Genomic DNA, 13,434 nt, shown 5'->3' with positions numbered 1-13,434 from the left:
TAATATGTGTTTGCCTCGATATTTTTCAAATACAATATATGACATCCTTTTTATAAAAGTTATAAATCTGCTTTTCTCATGCTATTTTTTTATGATAATAGATAAGTTTCAGATATGACAATCAGACTGTTGGCTATTGTTACAAACCTTTTATCCTTTTAGGAGTTCAAGATGTTTACTTTTTACTTTTTTTTTTAAATTTTTTACTCTGTGAGCAGGAATCAGTTATGGCCTCTAGTACAAAAGCAAAGCATTAACCTTAACATTTATTGAACAAATATTTGAACAACTTATTATGTGTATTGGATACTGTTCTAAGTCCTAGAGATAGACAAAGTCCCTATCCTCATGGCACTTACAAAAGGGGGAAATCAGAAAACAAACAACATACTAATAAAATGCCTGGTAGAGACAAGTGTGATAAAAAATAATAAAACAAGACTAGGGGTAAGAGTGATCAGGATAGAAGAGTTTAGATGGTATGGTCAGGGAATGCCCCTATCAGCTGTCTGAGACCTAAAATGAAAAGAGAAAGTCCTGGGAAGCTCCAGGAGATGCTTGATCCAGGTAGAGGGAAAAGTAAGTGGAAAAGTCCTGAGTCAGAAGGAAAGCGGGGCTAGAAAGGATTACACTGAGAGCAGTAGGAGAGAGGCCTGGGCCAGGTCAACAGGGCTTTAGAAGCAACGGGTGGGGGGTTGAATTTTACTCTTAGTGTGATTAGAGAGTTTTACAAAGAGATAACGTGACCTGATTAGGCTTTAAAAAGACTAAACCTTGTTTTATTGGGCAAAAAATGAACTGAGGCAGAAGGCAAAAGAGACATTGAAAAACCAGTTCGGAAGCTATTGTAATTGTCTAGGTGAACGGTGCTGACTCAGGCCAGAGTGATGGCTCTCCTCCAGCACACTGCCACAGCACCCTGACCTTACCTCTATCGCAGAGCTCATCACTGTCATGACAGCACTGACAACTGTCCATTCACGTTTTCTCCTCTTTTGTTACTTTCTATAACCTGCTGTAGAACAAAGAGATGTAGAGAAGAGGGAAGTAGGCAGAAATATTTTGAAGGAAAAAAATGATAGAGATAAGGCCAAGATTGCTGTAAAACAGAGGTCTTGAACTGGGGATGCATAGAAATCTGAAACCTTATGAAAAATGTATGCATATAGTCATTTTCCATGGAGGTAACCCATCGATTTCTATCAGATTCTCAAAAGAGCCTGAAACTCTTAAAGAAAAAATAGCTAAGCAGCATCCAGTAATGGGAGAAATGGTATTTTCATTTATTGAATCACGTGTGTTAAATTGTTTTTCTCTCTGGTAGTGTCAGGTAGTTGTATTACTTGGCACCATCTCCAACTTCTTAGACAAATACAATTATTTATTTTTATTTTATAATTTCTTATGGTCTAATGACAGTATCTGTGCAGAGTGCAGGTAGCTCAAAAATATTTGTCAACTGAAATTGAACATGAGAGTTTCTCAGAGATATTTAAAGCATTAATATTTAAACACTTTTCCTCAGGTTTCAAAAAGTATTTCCTTAATATATAAGAAAGACAAAGGGTAAAACAAATATTTTGCACATAAAAATATAGGCAGGAAAGTATGGGAAATGTTAGTTTTCCTAATAATAAAGAAATTGAAACTGAAATGACCGTGATGTTCTACTGTATCTGTTAAATTAGCAAAACTAACCAAGTAATTCTTTTTAAGTGCTGATAGAGTTAGGGACTAAGAGGTGTGCCATCACCTTTCTGCTGGCTTGATAAATTGGCCATTTCTTCTGGAGAGCAATCTGGTATGGGCCAAGAATCATAAAATTGTTCATCATGTTTGATTCAATAATTTGATTTGGTAATCTCGAAATGGGATTATTGACCAAAGGAATATGTTTATAGCTTATTATGGCAATACTATTACTCATCATAGTGAAAATGAAGTTGTAACCTGAATAGCTAACAACAGTGAACTGGACAAGGATTCCATATTTATGGATACTGGCATGCATATGATATATAGTTAGTAGAATTTAAGCATATGGAATTATGTATACAAAATAATACTGAGTGAAAGGAGCTAAACGTATACAGACCAATTACAATAGTGCAAAACATTTTTATACACTGATAAAATTCAGAAGACACTGTGCAGTGATAAATAACTGAGAATGCAGTTTGAGGGTGTGTCTTTTTTCCTTCTAAAATGGACATTAAATATCCAAAGTCACATCCGCTCACACAAAGAGCATTGCCTGGGGGAAGGGGATATGCAGCACTGTGGTTAAGAGGCTCTAGAGCCCCACAGCTAAAGTTCTGCTTGTCTACTTATCCTTGAACAAAAATTTGCTTGTCTACTTATGCTCTCTAGGCCCCATTTGCAAGCTGAGGGTCTAATAGTACCTTCTTCATAAACTTGTTGTAAGCATCGAAAGAGATTAATGCAAAGTGGTTGCCATAGCAAAGGCTAAATATGTTTTAACTAGTGTTATATAGTTTGATGGATTGCTTGATCAAGTATGTACATATTACTTACTATGTGTCAGGCTCTTTTCTAAGAGCTTTTATAAATGACGCCTCTTCCTGACTAGTTTGTATTAAGCAGGGACTATATCTTATCATTTTCTTGTGTCTTCTATCTGTCACACCCAGCAAGGTAACCTGCACATAGCACTTAATAAATACCTATTAGATGAACGAAAATGTGTCACTCCCTTCTCAAGGATGAGCAGTTCTCCACCAGTCTTGTTGATACAGAGGGGTTTTCCCTAAGGAATACTCACCCTGCTCAGCTAGTATCCTGGTTATAGTCCTTCTATTATATGTTGAAATCCTGTTCTTACTTTACCCCCAAGAAATGCAAGATTGACTGGCCCCAGCAGTAGGGTTTGTGGTCGGAACATGGGACTCGGAGTCACTAACCCCAGTGACCTCTGGCCAATCCTCAATTCCTTCTGTCTCTGAGTCTTCATTGGACAGTTGGGAAGAATTTATGTCATAGTTCTCAAGGATTTAAAAGCAGGCTTCCATAAAGCAACATCTCAGACAGAAATGCAAACACTTATTCTTTTATTACAAATGATTAATGCCGAAGAAAATTAGAGACAGGAAGGGAAGGAAAGCTCGTGCCAGTGACCTAATTTTCCCCGCATAATGTGCATCTCTCTTCATTTGCTGGAAAATCCTAATCAGGGAAAACACAGCAATGACAACCTGCAGCAGATTTAATAAATAGGCCTGTACATTTCCATGTAACAAGGCATAAACCAATATGATATCATCAATATAAAATTTTCAGGGTCAGATGGGAGAGGAAACTAATTAATTTGTATATATTTCTCTCTTTGTTGTTGTGTTGGCTGTTTTCTAATTTGGAGTGAGCTTTACAGGCTGGAAACTCTACTTTGATCTCCTGAAAGCTGAGATCTCTGGTTCTATTCCATGTTACTTTCTTTGTGACTAGGGTCACTGATGTGTTGTGGAAAGAAAGGGAACAGCAGAGGGCCCCCTCTGATCAGAACAGTGGCTACCTAAGAGCAAGCCCTGCAAGTGTTTAAACCTGTCAACCCAAGAAGGGGCCAATGGCTGGAAGTTCCCATTGCAGGTGCTGGCTGTTTCATTGTCTCCCAGTGTGAAGTGAGGGAAAGTGCCCTTGAAACTCCAGCTGCCCTTCCTTTGTCAAAGGCTTTCTTTTGTTGCCAGGTCAAGACAGCCCTTTCTCATTCCAAATGTTCCAAACAAAACAGAATCATTTATATAAATGCTGGTGCATCTATTTGATGGAATATCATTCTGACACTGAGGAAAATATTTTAAGCATGGGGGAAGTTTTACAATACATACAGTACTGAGTAAAAACTTTTGTACGAAATGGCACACCCAGTATAATTTCTATTATATCTAGGTGTACACTTACCCTCAGAGAAAATATTGGAAAACATACAGATGTTAACAGTGACTATCTCTGACTTATGGGATGTTTTGTATTCTTAATATTTGTCAAAATTTATTTTGCATGAGCATCCATTACATTTTTTAATCAGACATAAAATTGGGACTGTTAAGGTACATCTGTTTAAGATGGTACAGTTTTTATTTTAACAGGCAGCAGGTTAAACTAGTGGTAGAACAAGCATGGACAAATAAAACATTCTGTGTTACAGAGACCTGGAAGGGACCTGGGCCAGAGGAAGTAATGACAGATGACACAGAGTCAACATTCAATGAGAACCCATTGTTTTGCCTCTAAGACTAGTTTGTGATGGTTAGACCTAGGATACACCTTGGGGATCAACTAGACTTAACTCTCCCATTTACAGATGAAGAAACTGAAGCTCAGAGAAGTAGAGTGATTTCCCTAAGTCCCAGAAGTAGAATAGTACCGGGGCTAGGAAGACAATGTAACCCACCCAGACTTTAAACCATGTTGTGGTTGCTCTTTTCTCCATAGCTGCCCAGTTCTGGCTCTGTGGCCTGTATACACAATAAATCAGCTTGGGAGATTTCCTCTGATGCAGGGTAATTATAGATGATCTCTTCTACCCCCATTTAGGGGAACTTTGGAAGGAGAAACTAATTCGAAGATAGGCAGGGGCTTCTGAACGTCTGAAAAGAGAAGTAAGGTCCAGGATCTGACCTGGTATCTGCCTGAAGCCCCTTCTCTAGTGTCAGAGATGACCTAGGGACAAGCTGGGCTCAGAAATCTGAGATTCTCAGGAAAAATTCTAGGGATTTATTCTAATTTCCAAATTTCCCACTAGTTATGGCAATGTACCTACACTGCCTCAATGTCGGAATCTGACCAGTGACAGAAAAGGCCTCATTTTCTGGCTTACTTATGATGTACTCATTAGAGAGTGTAGTGAAAGCCTGAATGGCATTTTCTGTTGAGTGAACACTGATGATGAACTCAATGTGGTGCTTGCGCTGAAAAGCCTTGGAAGAACTCAAGATATGTTTCTGCTCTCCAGTGGTAAGTGCGTTGAACTGAGCTGTGTCCTCAGGCAGGCCATTTCTCTGAGCCTATGTCACATCTTTAAAGCAAAGATGACATTACTGCAAAGGCAATATTGTGGAGACAAGATTAATACACATAATATGAGAGTATATGCAAAATAGCATAGAATGGCATTGCGGATTGTCTAACCAGTAAGAGAAAGGTCAGTTAGGATTGGTTTAGGTCAGGTTGGTCTCCACGGGAAGGTGAATCTTTTCAGTAGACAGAATGTAGAGGGATTTGGATTAGAGGAACAACATTGGGTGTCCTATGTGAGTCTTGAACAAGGCATGTAAATTCTCATGGTCGGCAAAAAGTAACAGCTCTGACACAGTTCATGATGGAGGTTGCATTTAGAAGGGGAATTTATTTTAGGGAACTTAGGGTCTGGAAATTCCCCCAACAAATAGAGAAGTTTAGTCAGAGCAGAGTCCATGTTTTATGGTTTTTCTGATAGATAAATGCATAGAATCCAATATTATGTGCCTACTATGTGCCACTCTTCTAAGTTCTTACCGTTAGTGTACTCATTGGATCCTCACAAGAACTATCAGTTAGCAAACTGAGGCATAGAGAAACCAAGTAGTTTGTCCAAATTCTCACAGCTAGTGAACAGCAGAACCAGGACCCAAACCCTGCTAATTCAGGTGTTCCTTTTCCATTCCCTGGTGTTTACAGCAGGATACTAAAAAAAAAAAAGAAAAAGAAAAAAGCATGGTCTTTGTTTCTAAGAGACTTTACCACTGGCCTTTCATACCCCACTGAAAGTCATGGCTATCTCCACAGGCTCTCCGACATAGCACAATGGTTTTGGGGATGGTAGATTTTCCATCTGTGGTCCATGAATTAAGGTTCATAAGGAGTCATGGCTGAGGCTAAGATCCCAAGGGTCAGCGTTGGATTTCAAAACCCTCAGCTCTGCTTGTGGAATTCTGCTCCCATGCTCCAGGATGGGTAGATTTGGGATCCAAATTCCAAATGGAAGATGGAAATAACATTCCTATTCTTCAGCTATGAGGCTCTGGGAAAGGGCAAGTCTCCTTCAAGGTTTCCAATACCTCAGCCAGTCTTCCATGAAGCTCAGAGGCTAGAGTGTTCGTCATCATCACCATCAACAAGTAGTTACCGAGCACCTCTGCCGGGCAAGATGCTGAGGCCCATGGGCAGAACAAAGGTCAGGAGGCTAAAACCCTGCCTTTAAGTAGCTTCCGGCCTCGAATCACAGAACTATAGTTCAAGGAAAAATGTCACAGTGTCATAAAGTGTCATATCTCTGCTTCTGGTTTTTGGCTAGTCTTATTCTTAACCAACTCCTGAGTAACTCCAAGGTGGGCACTGAAGGAAGAGGCGTGGGAGCACTGACTGCTGAATGCAGCTGGGGCGGCATTTCCTGAGCAGAGCAGGCTTGAGTCAAACAGAGATGGCACATCCTGGTAATCAGGGGACAATGGCCAGACTGAAACTTGATAGTAAGAGAGGACTTTTGAAAAGATATGCTGAGAAGCAGGAAAGAACTAGAAAGAATGGAGGGAGCTCACCGGGGCAGCAGCCATGAAGGAAGTCGAAAGCGGGAGCAAGCACAAAACAGGCAGGACTGTGCACATGAGACTTAGTCTGTGCTGAGGACACAAAGGTTATAAATTGAGTAGCAGGTGAGAAGCAACAGACAGAAGAGCCCCCAAGGGCAAGCCCTACCAGGACAACTTACTGCCAAGTTCTGCGTTATAATGGGACAGCTGTAGGTCCCCTCCGGTTGCACTGGCCAGAGGAAATCCAGACTGAATTTGCAGGGACCTGGCTCGAGGGCTGAGGAATCCGGTTTCCCAGGGGCAGACTCTATATCTTCTTTGGCTTTAAACATTTCTGAGTCTGCTGTCTCCACAGGCAGGGCTATCTCTTCAAGGGCATTTGAGGTGAAGGGATGCTGGTTGTGGGAGGGGGGCTGAATTTGACGAATCCCCAGTCGACCGATTTATTGCTGAGTTTGCTGTGTCCCTACAATACAATCATTCAATAAGATTCCAGCTTATTTTGAGTTTGGTTTTCAAAGCACCTGATTTCCCTTGATCTGAAACAAAACCCTTCTCTCACTTTGCCATGTCCAGCAATTCCCTACCTTTTTTGGACACAGATCACCCCTCAGGGTCCACAGTGTCGTGTGCATCGCAGCCATAGAGTAATGCTTTCCTGGCCTTTTCAGAAGCCTGTGACAGAAACCAAATCTCTCCAGTCCAAGCCTGGAACACTGACATATGCTCCATATAAGAGGAAGTCTGAACTGATTGTTAAGTGTTTGAACAGTAAGAGAAACAGGAAGCAATGAGAAACCAAAACACCCTCCAGGTCTGAGTCAAAGGCCATCTACTCTGGCAGGCCATATCAGCCACAGCCAACGGTAAGTATAATTAGGCTATACATGTTATTTGGTCCTGAGAAAAAGCTGTCTGTCTGATGATACTGTGTGCCAGCCTCTTTCACTGGAGTGATAACAGAGCCACTGTCAAGGAGCCTCAGACTTCCACTGCAGTCTCGATTGCTCTCAACACCCCACTCTAGCCGGAAATCATTAGTCCCTATCAAGGGCTCAGAGTCCACTAGTCTATATACATATAGACTGAGCTATTACTTTTTACTGGTAAGTTTTTATTTAAAAAATTTTCCCACTATAATTTAGATAATAAACTAAAATCTCCCATAATTTTGTGATTTAGCAAAACCACTAACATAAATGACATGTATTTAATGTATATAGAGCTTTTATAGGTATATAATTACAATTACAATTACATAGTTTTTTTAACATTTTTGATTGTGGTAAAATATAAGTAACATAAAATCTATTATCTGAGCCATTTTTCTGTGTAAATTTCAGTAGTACTAAGCATATTCACATTGTTGTACAATCAGCCAATCTCCAGAAGTTTTTCAGCTTGCAAAACTGAAACTCTAAATCCATTAAACAACTTCTCTCTTCTTCCTCTCCCCAGACACTGGAAACCACCATTCTACTTTCTGTTTCTGTGAATTTGATTACTCTAGATACCTCATATAAGTGAAATCATACAGTATTTGTCTTTTTATTACTGTCTTATTTAACTTAGCATAATGCCCTCAAGATTGTCCATGTCCACGTTGTAGCATGTGTCAGAATTTCCTCCCTTGCTAAGGCTGGGTAAAATTCCACTGTTTACATATACCAAATTTTCTTTATTCATTCATCTGCTGATGAACATTTGGGTTGCCTCCACCTTCTGACTATTGTGCATAATGCTGCTAGCAATGTACATAAGGTTTTACATCCTACCTTTACACTTCCCATTATAATTATAATATCTATGTGTGTGTGTATGTGTGTGTGTATAAATATATATATAAATGTACATATATATAACATTTTTTCCAGGTTGCCCTGGTTGGTGTGGCTCTGTGGTTAGAGCATTGTCCTGTGCACCAAAGGGCCACGGGTTCGATTCCCAGTCAGGGCACATACCCAGGTTGCAGGTTTGACCCCTCGTTGGGGTATGTGCATGAGGCAACCAATCGATGTTTCTCTCTCACATTGATGATGTTTCTCTCTCTCTGTCTCCCTATCCCTTCCTCTTTCCAGAATCGATGAAAAGGCAAATCCTCAGGTGAGGATTAAAAATTTTTTTCTAAGTTGATATATAGCCTTCATGATAATGTTTTTTCTGTTTCATTAATAACATGACAGTTCTTCAGGCCCATGGATTTAAATATTTTTCTACAGTTGGATACTTGAGATATTTCCAATTTTTCCTAACTGCTATGATAATAATGTAGTACTTAGGATATGCTCCCCCCCATATTTTAGCTTTTTTTAGAATAGATCCCTAAGAAGTGAAATTACTGAGTAAAAAAGTATAAATGTTTTATAACTTAAAAGACAAAAGATAGAAAATTAAACTGCTTTCTAAAAGAATTGTACCCACTTGCATTGCTACTAATAGTGTCTACAAAGTTCCTTTTCACCATACTCACACCAGTTTCACTGGGTGTGGGGGTTTTTACATTAAAAAACTAGACAGGAGGAAGATAGAGCTCATTTCTGTTTAATAAACAACATTCTGATCATTAATAGTGATGGGCATTTGTGAGAACAACCCAGTCTTGGCTAACCTGTGAATACTAGCATGGTCACAATTGACTGAAATATATGTGTGTGTGTGTAATGTATAATATATATGTATGTATTAGAAACATGCCTGACATGTAGTAGGTGCTCAATAAATGATGGCTATTATTATTGTTGCCATTGTTTCTATTAATGCCCAAAATCTGATGACTGTCAGTCTGTGCCTGCTCTCTCAGACCCTCAGCTCCCCCAAACCATGGTTTTCCAATTATTTGGGGCTTTCTCAGTTTGGTGATATCTCAGAAGAGCTTTTTCTTCCCTGTGGAAGTGCTCTACCTAAACCCTCGGCTGCTGGAGTTCTCTACTAGACACAGTTTTGCTTGGCTGGTGGCTGCTGCAAGCCCTCAGAATAACCAAACCGCACTTAGGAAAGAGAGCTTGGTGGCAGAAGTGTCACCTGGACTCCAAACAGGACACTGCCTTGTGCTCAGAGTTTTGTAATTTTATTAATACAGTTTCCCCATCTTCTGCCCCTAACCCCCTCTCTCCATAGAGACTCAGGCCACAGGGTGTGTAAAGTGGCTGGTATCCCGACAGTAGAGAGAACAATGCCCAGCCCCCTGCCAGAGATGGTCACATTCTCCTCTTCGAACCTGTGAATGTGCTAACTTACATGGTAAAAAGGACTTTGCAGATCTGATTAAGTTCAAGGTCAGGGGATATTATCTTGTAATATCTGGATGGACCTAATGTAATTACATCAGTTCTTATAAGTGAAGGATGGGGACAACAAGCTGAGAGCCAGAGAGGGGGGCGGGGGAGGGACAGTGTGTTTAAATGATGGAGAGAGAGTTAATGCAGGCGGCCTCTGGAAGCTGGAAAAGACAAGGAAACAGATTCTGTCCTAGAGTCTCCAGAAGGATTGCAGCTCTGCAGACACCTTGATTTTTAGCCCAATAAGATCTCAGAATTCCAAGGTAATAAATCTGTGGTTTTAAGACATTGAGTTTGTGGTAATCGTTACAGCAGCCATAAGAAACTCATACACTCCCCCAATGTCCTTGCCTCCTCCCCCTATTTCTCTTTGCAGGTTTCTTTAAAGGTCTTTCCACCTTTTTAGTCCTTCATTGAAAGTTTCTAAGTTACTTCATACAATTAGGAGAGTCCCACCAGTTCCCCACTTAGAAAACCTCTGCTTCTACTCTTGCTCATGAGTTGTATTTGTTCTTTTGTAAACTGTTTATGGTCTTTTCCCCACTGACTCTTAATATCAGAAAAATATAGACCTATAGTGCCATTCTTTTTTTTTTTTCCCTTGGTAAATTGACCATTTTATTATTATAAAATGTTCTAATCCATCTCTGATAATTTTCTTTACTCAGAAGTTTATTTTGATAGTCGTATATGTACTCATATTTTCCTTTGATTAATGATTGCATGGTATATAATTTTTCCATTCACTTAGTTTTAACCTTCTAGTTGAATTGAGTTTTGTTTTGTTTTTTTAATTTATCTTTATTGTTGAAAGTATTACAGGTGTCCATTTTTCCCCCCCAATTGACCCCCTCCACTTCGCTCCCACCCCCTCCCCAGGCCTTCATCCCATTATTGACTGTGTCCATGGGTTATGCATATATGCCCATAACTTCTTTGGTTAATCTCTTCTCACCCTCCACCCCCTTCCCTCTTTCCTCTGAAATATGATCGTCTATTGCATGCATCAATGTCTCTGGATCTATTTAGTTCATCAGATTCTTTTGTTCATTAGCTTCTTCTTAAAGAAGACCCTTCAACATTTCCTGTAGTGTTGGTCTGGTGGTGATGAACTCCTTTAGCTTTTTCTTATCTGTGAAGCTCTTTATCTGACCTTCAATTCTAAATGATAGCTTTGCTGGGTAGAGCAACCTTGGTTGTAGGTCCTTGTTTTTCATCACTTTGAATATTTCTTGCCACTCCCTTCTGGCCTGCAAAGTTTCTGTTGAGAAATCAGCTGACAGTCATATGGCTGCTCCCTTGTAGGTAACTAATTGCTTTTCTTTTGCTGCTTTTAAGATTCTCTCTTTGTCTTTAACCTTTGGCATTTTAATTATGATGTGTCTTGCTGTGGGCCTCTTTGGGTTCCTCTTGTTTGGGACCCTCTGTGCTTCCTGGACTTGTAAGTCGATTTCTTTCCCCAGGTAGGGGAAGTTTTCTGTAATTATTTTTTTAAATAGGTTTTCAATTCTTGCTCTCTTTTGTCTCCTTCTTGCACCCCAATAACATGAATGTTGGGCCACTTGGAGTTGTCCCAGGGGCTCCTTATACTATCTTCATATTTCTGGATTCTTTTTTTTTTTTTGCTCTTCTGGTTGGGCGTTTTTTGTTTCCTCATGTTCCAAATTGCTGATTTGATTCTCATTGCCTCTACTCTTCTGTTGATTCCCTGTAAATTATTCTTCATTTCAGTTCATGTAGCCTTCATTTCAAATTGGTACTTTATTATGTCATTGATTTTCTCAGTTGTTTTCGTAATACTCTTACTAATATGGTTGAGCATCCTTATAAACAAAATTCTGAACTCTATATCTGTTATCTTGCTTGGATCTATTTCATTTAGTTCCTCTTCTAGAGATTTCTTCTGTTCTTTCCTTTGTGACATGTTTCTTTGCCTCCACATTTTGGCTGCTTCCAGGTGTTTGTTTCTATGCATTAGGTAGAGCTGCTATGTCTCCTGGAATTTGTAGAGTGGCTTTGTGTAGTAGGTGTTCTGTAGAGTCCAGTGGCTCAGCTTCCCCAGTCACCTGAGCTGGACCTTCTAGGTGCTCCCCTGTGTGGGCTGTGTGCACTGTCCTGTTGTAGTTGAGCCTTGGTTGCTGTTAGCATTACTGGGAGGAATTGACCCCCAGGCCAATCAGCTGTGAAGACCAGCTGCAACTACAGCCAAAGAGCTGCTGTGCTAGAGACACCCCTATGGAGCAGGATTTACTTCAGTGGAGCTTTGGTGTTCACCATGTGTGCCCCTTGAGTGTGTCATTCATGGATATGGAAGGGTTGTAATCCAGTGCGGTGCACTGTCTCTGGGGCCTCCCAGGAAGTACAAAGTCAGCCTCTACCAGTGCCTTGCCCAGGGCCACCCAGCATGAGCTACATAGCAAACTATAGTTGGCTGTTACTTGTGCTGGGCTTAGAGATATTTAGGAGAGGCCAAGCTATGAACCAATGCAGGCTGCCGCTAGTGCCAGGCCTGGGGCCATTTATCAAGCTGTATGGGGCCTGCTGCTGCTTGTTTGAGAGATCTGAGGAAAGTCCTAAGCATGAGGCTTGAGAGGCCACTTGCACAGAAAAGCCCCTGGAAATGGCCTGGATGAGCTGCAGGTGGGGAGGGGCGGGGCCTCCGGGCATCACGGGGCGGGGCCAAAGGTGAGAGGTGCTGGTGATTCAAATATGGCGCCTGCCTGCCGGCTGTGTGCGGGGAGGACTCCCCACAGGAGCCATGGCCTCCGCCAGCCCCTCTGCCCGGGAGGAAGCCGCCCCTCCACCTCTCGCCCCAATTTCAGGCAGGTTAGTTCCTCCCCGAGTGTCCCGGGTCCTTTCAGGCTGCTGCCCGGCGCTGGGCTCAGAGGGAGCGTCCGAGTGAGTCCGTGCCGGGCCCTTTGAGAGGGGCTGCTGGGGCTCCCGCAGCCTCTGAGACCCTCAGCCACAGTCCCCGCTGGTTTCACAGCCCGGAGTTGTGGGGGCTTCTCTTCCCGGCCCTGGAGCCCTGGGAGGGGGGCCCAGTGTGGGGCTGGGACCCCTCCCTCCTCCAGGAAACCTCTGCCGCCGAGATGTCCCTCCTGGATTAACCCGCGGCACCGGGTGTGGCCCCACGGCTGCATCTCCTCAGTTCAGCCCCGATCCGCCCACGTCTCCGCCCCTCCTCCCGGTCTCGGTGCTTCTTCAGGTCCCTGGTTGTGGGGCTTCTGTCCAGCCAGATTTCAGGAGGCCCTGAGTGGTGGCAGTTCTGCATTTTAGCTGTAATTTGATGTGGCGGCGGGAGGCGGCGGGTGCAGCGGTTCCCTGCGCCGCCATCTTGTTTCCTACAGTGCCGCCGGGGTCCCACAGTGAGCCGCACCCCCTGGGTAGCCATCCATGTAGCCACCCGTCCACCAAATGTCTACTGGAGGCTACTGCGGGCCAGGCATCGGGCTAATATCGGGATGCTAGTGTGCAATCTATGACTTTGCAGACGTCATAAATGTTGGACTTTTATGACTTGAGAACAACATGCATAGATTATTATGCATTTGTTTTTTGGTCCTGTGGGTGTTCTAGGATTTCTTTCTTTCCAGAAAGCAACTGGGAATGTGGGAGCCTCTTTGACTAGGGAG

Source organism: Miniopterus schreibersii, assembly GCF_964146895.1.
Source record: "Miniopterus schreibersii genome assembly, chromosome: 4".
Classification (NCBI taxonomy): Eukaryota; Metazoa; Chordata; class Mammalia; order Chiroptera; family Miniopteridae; genus Miniopterus; species Miniopterus schreibersii.
This window is presented reverse-complemented; position numbering follows the sequence as displayed.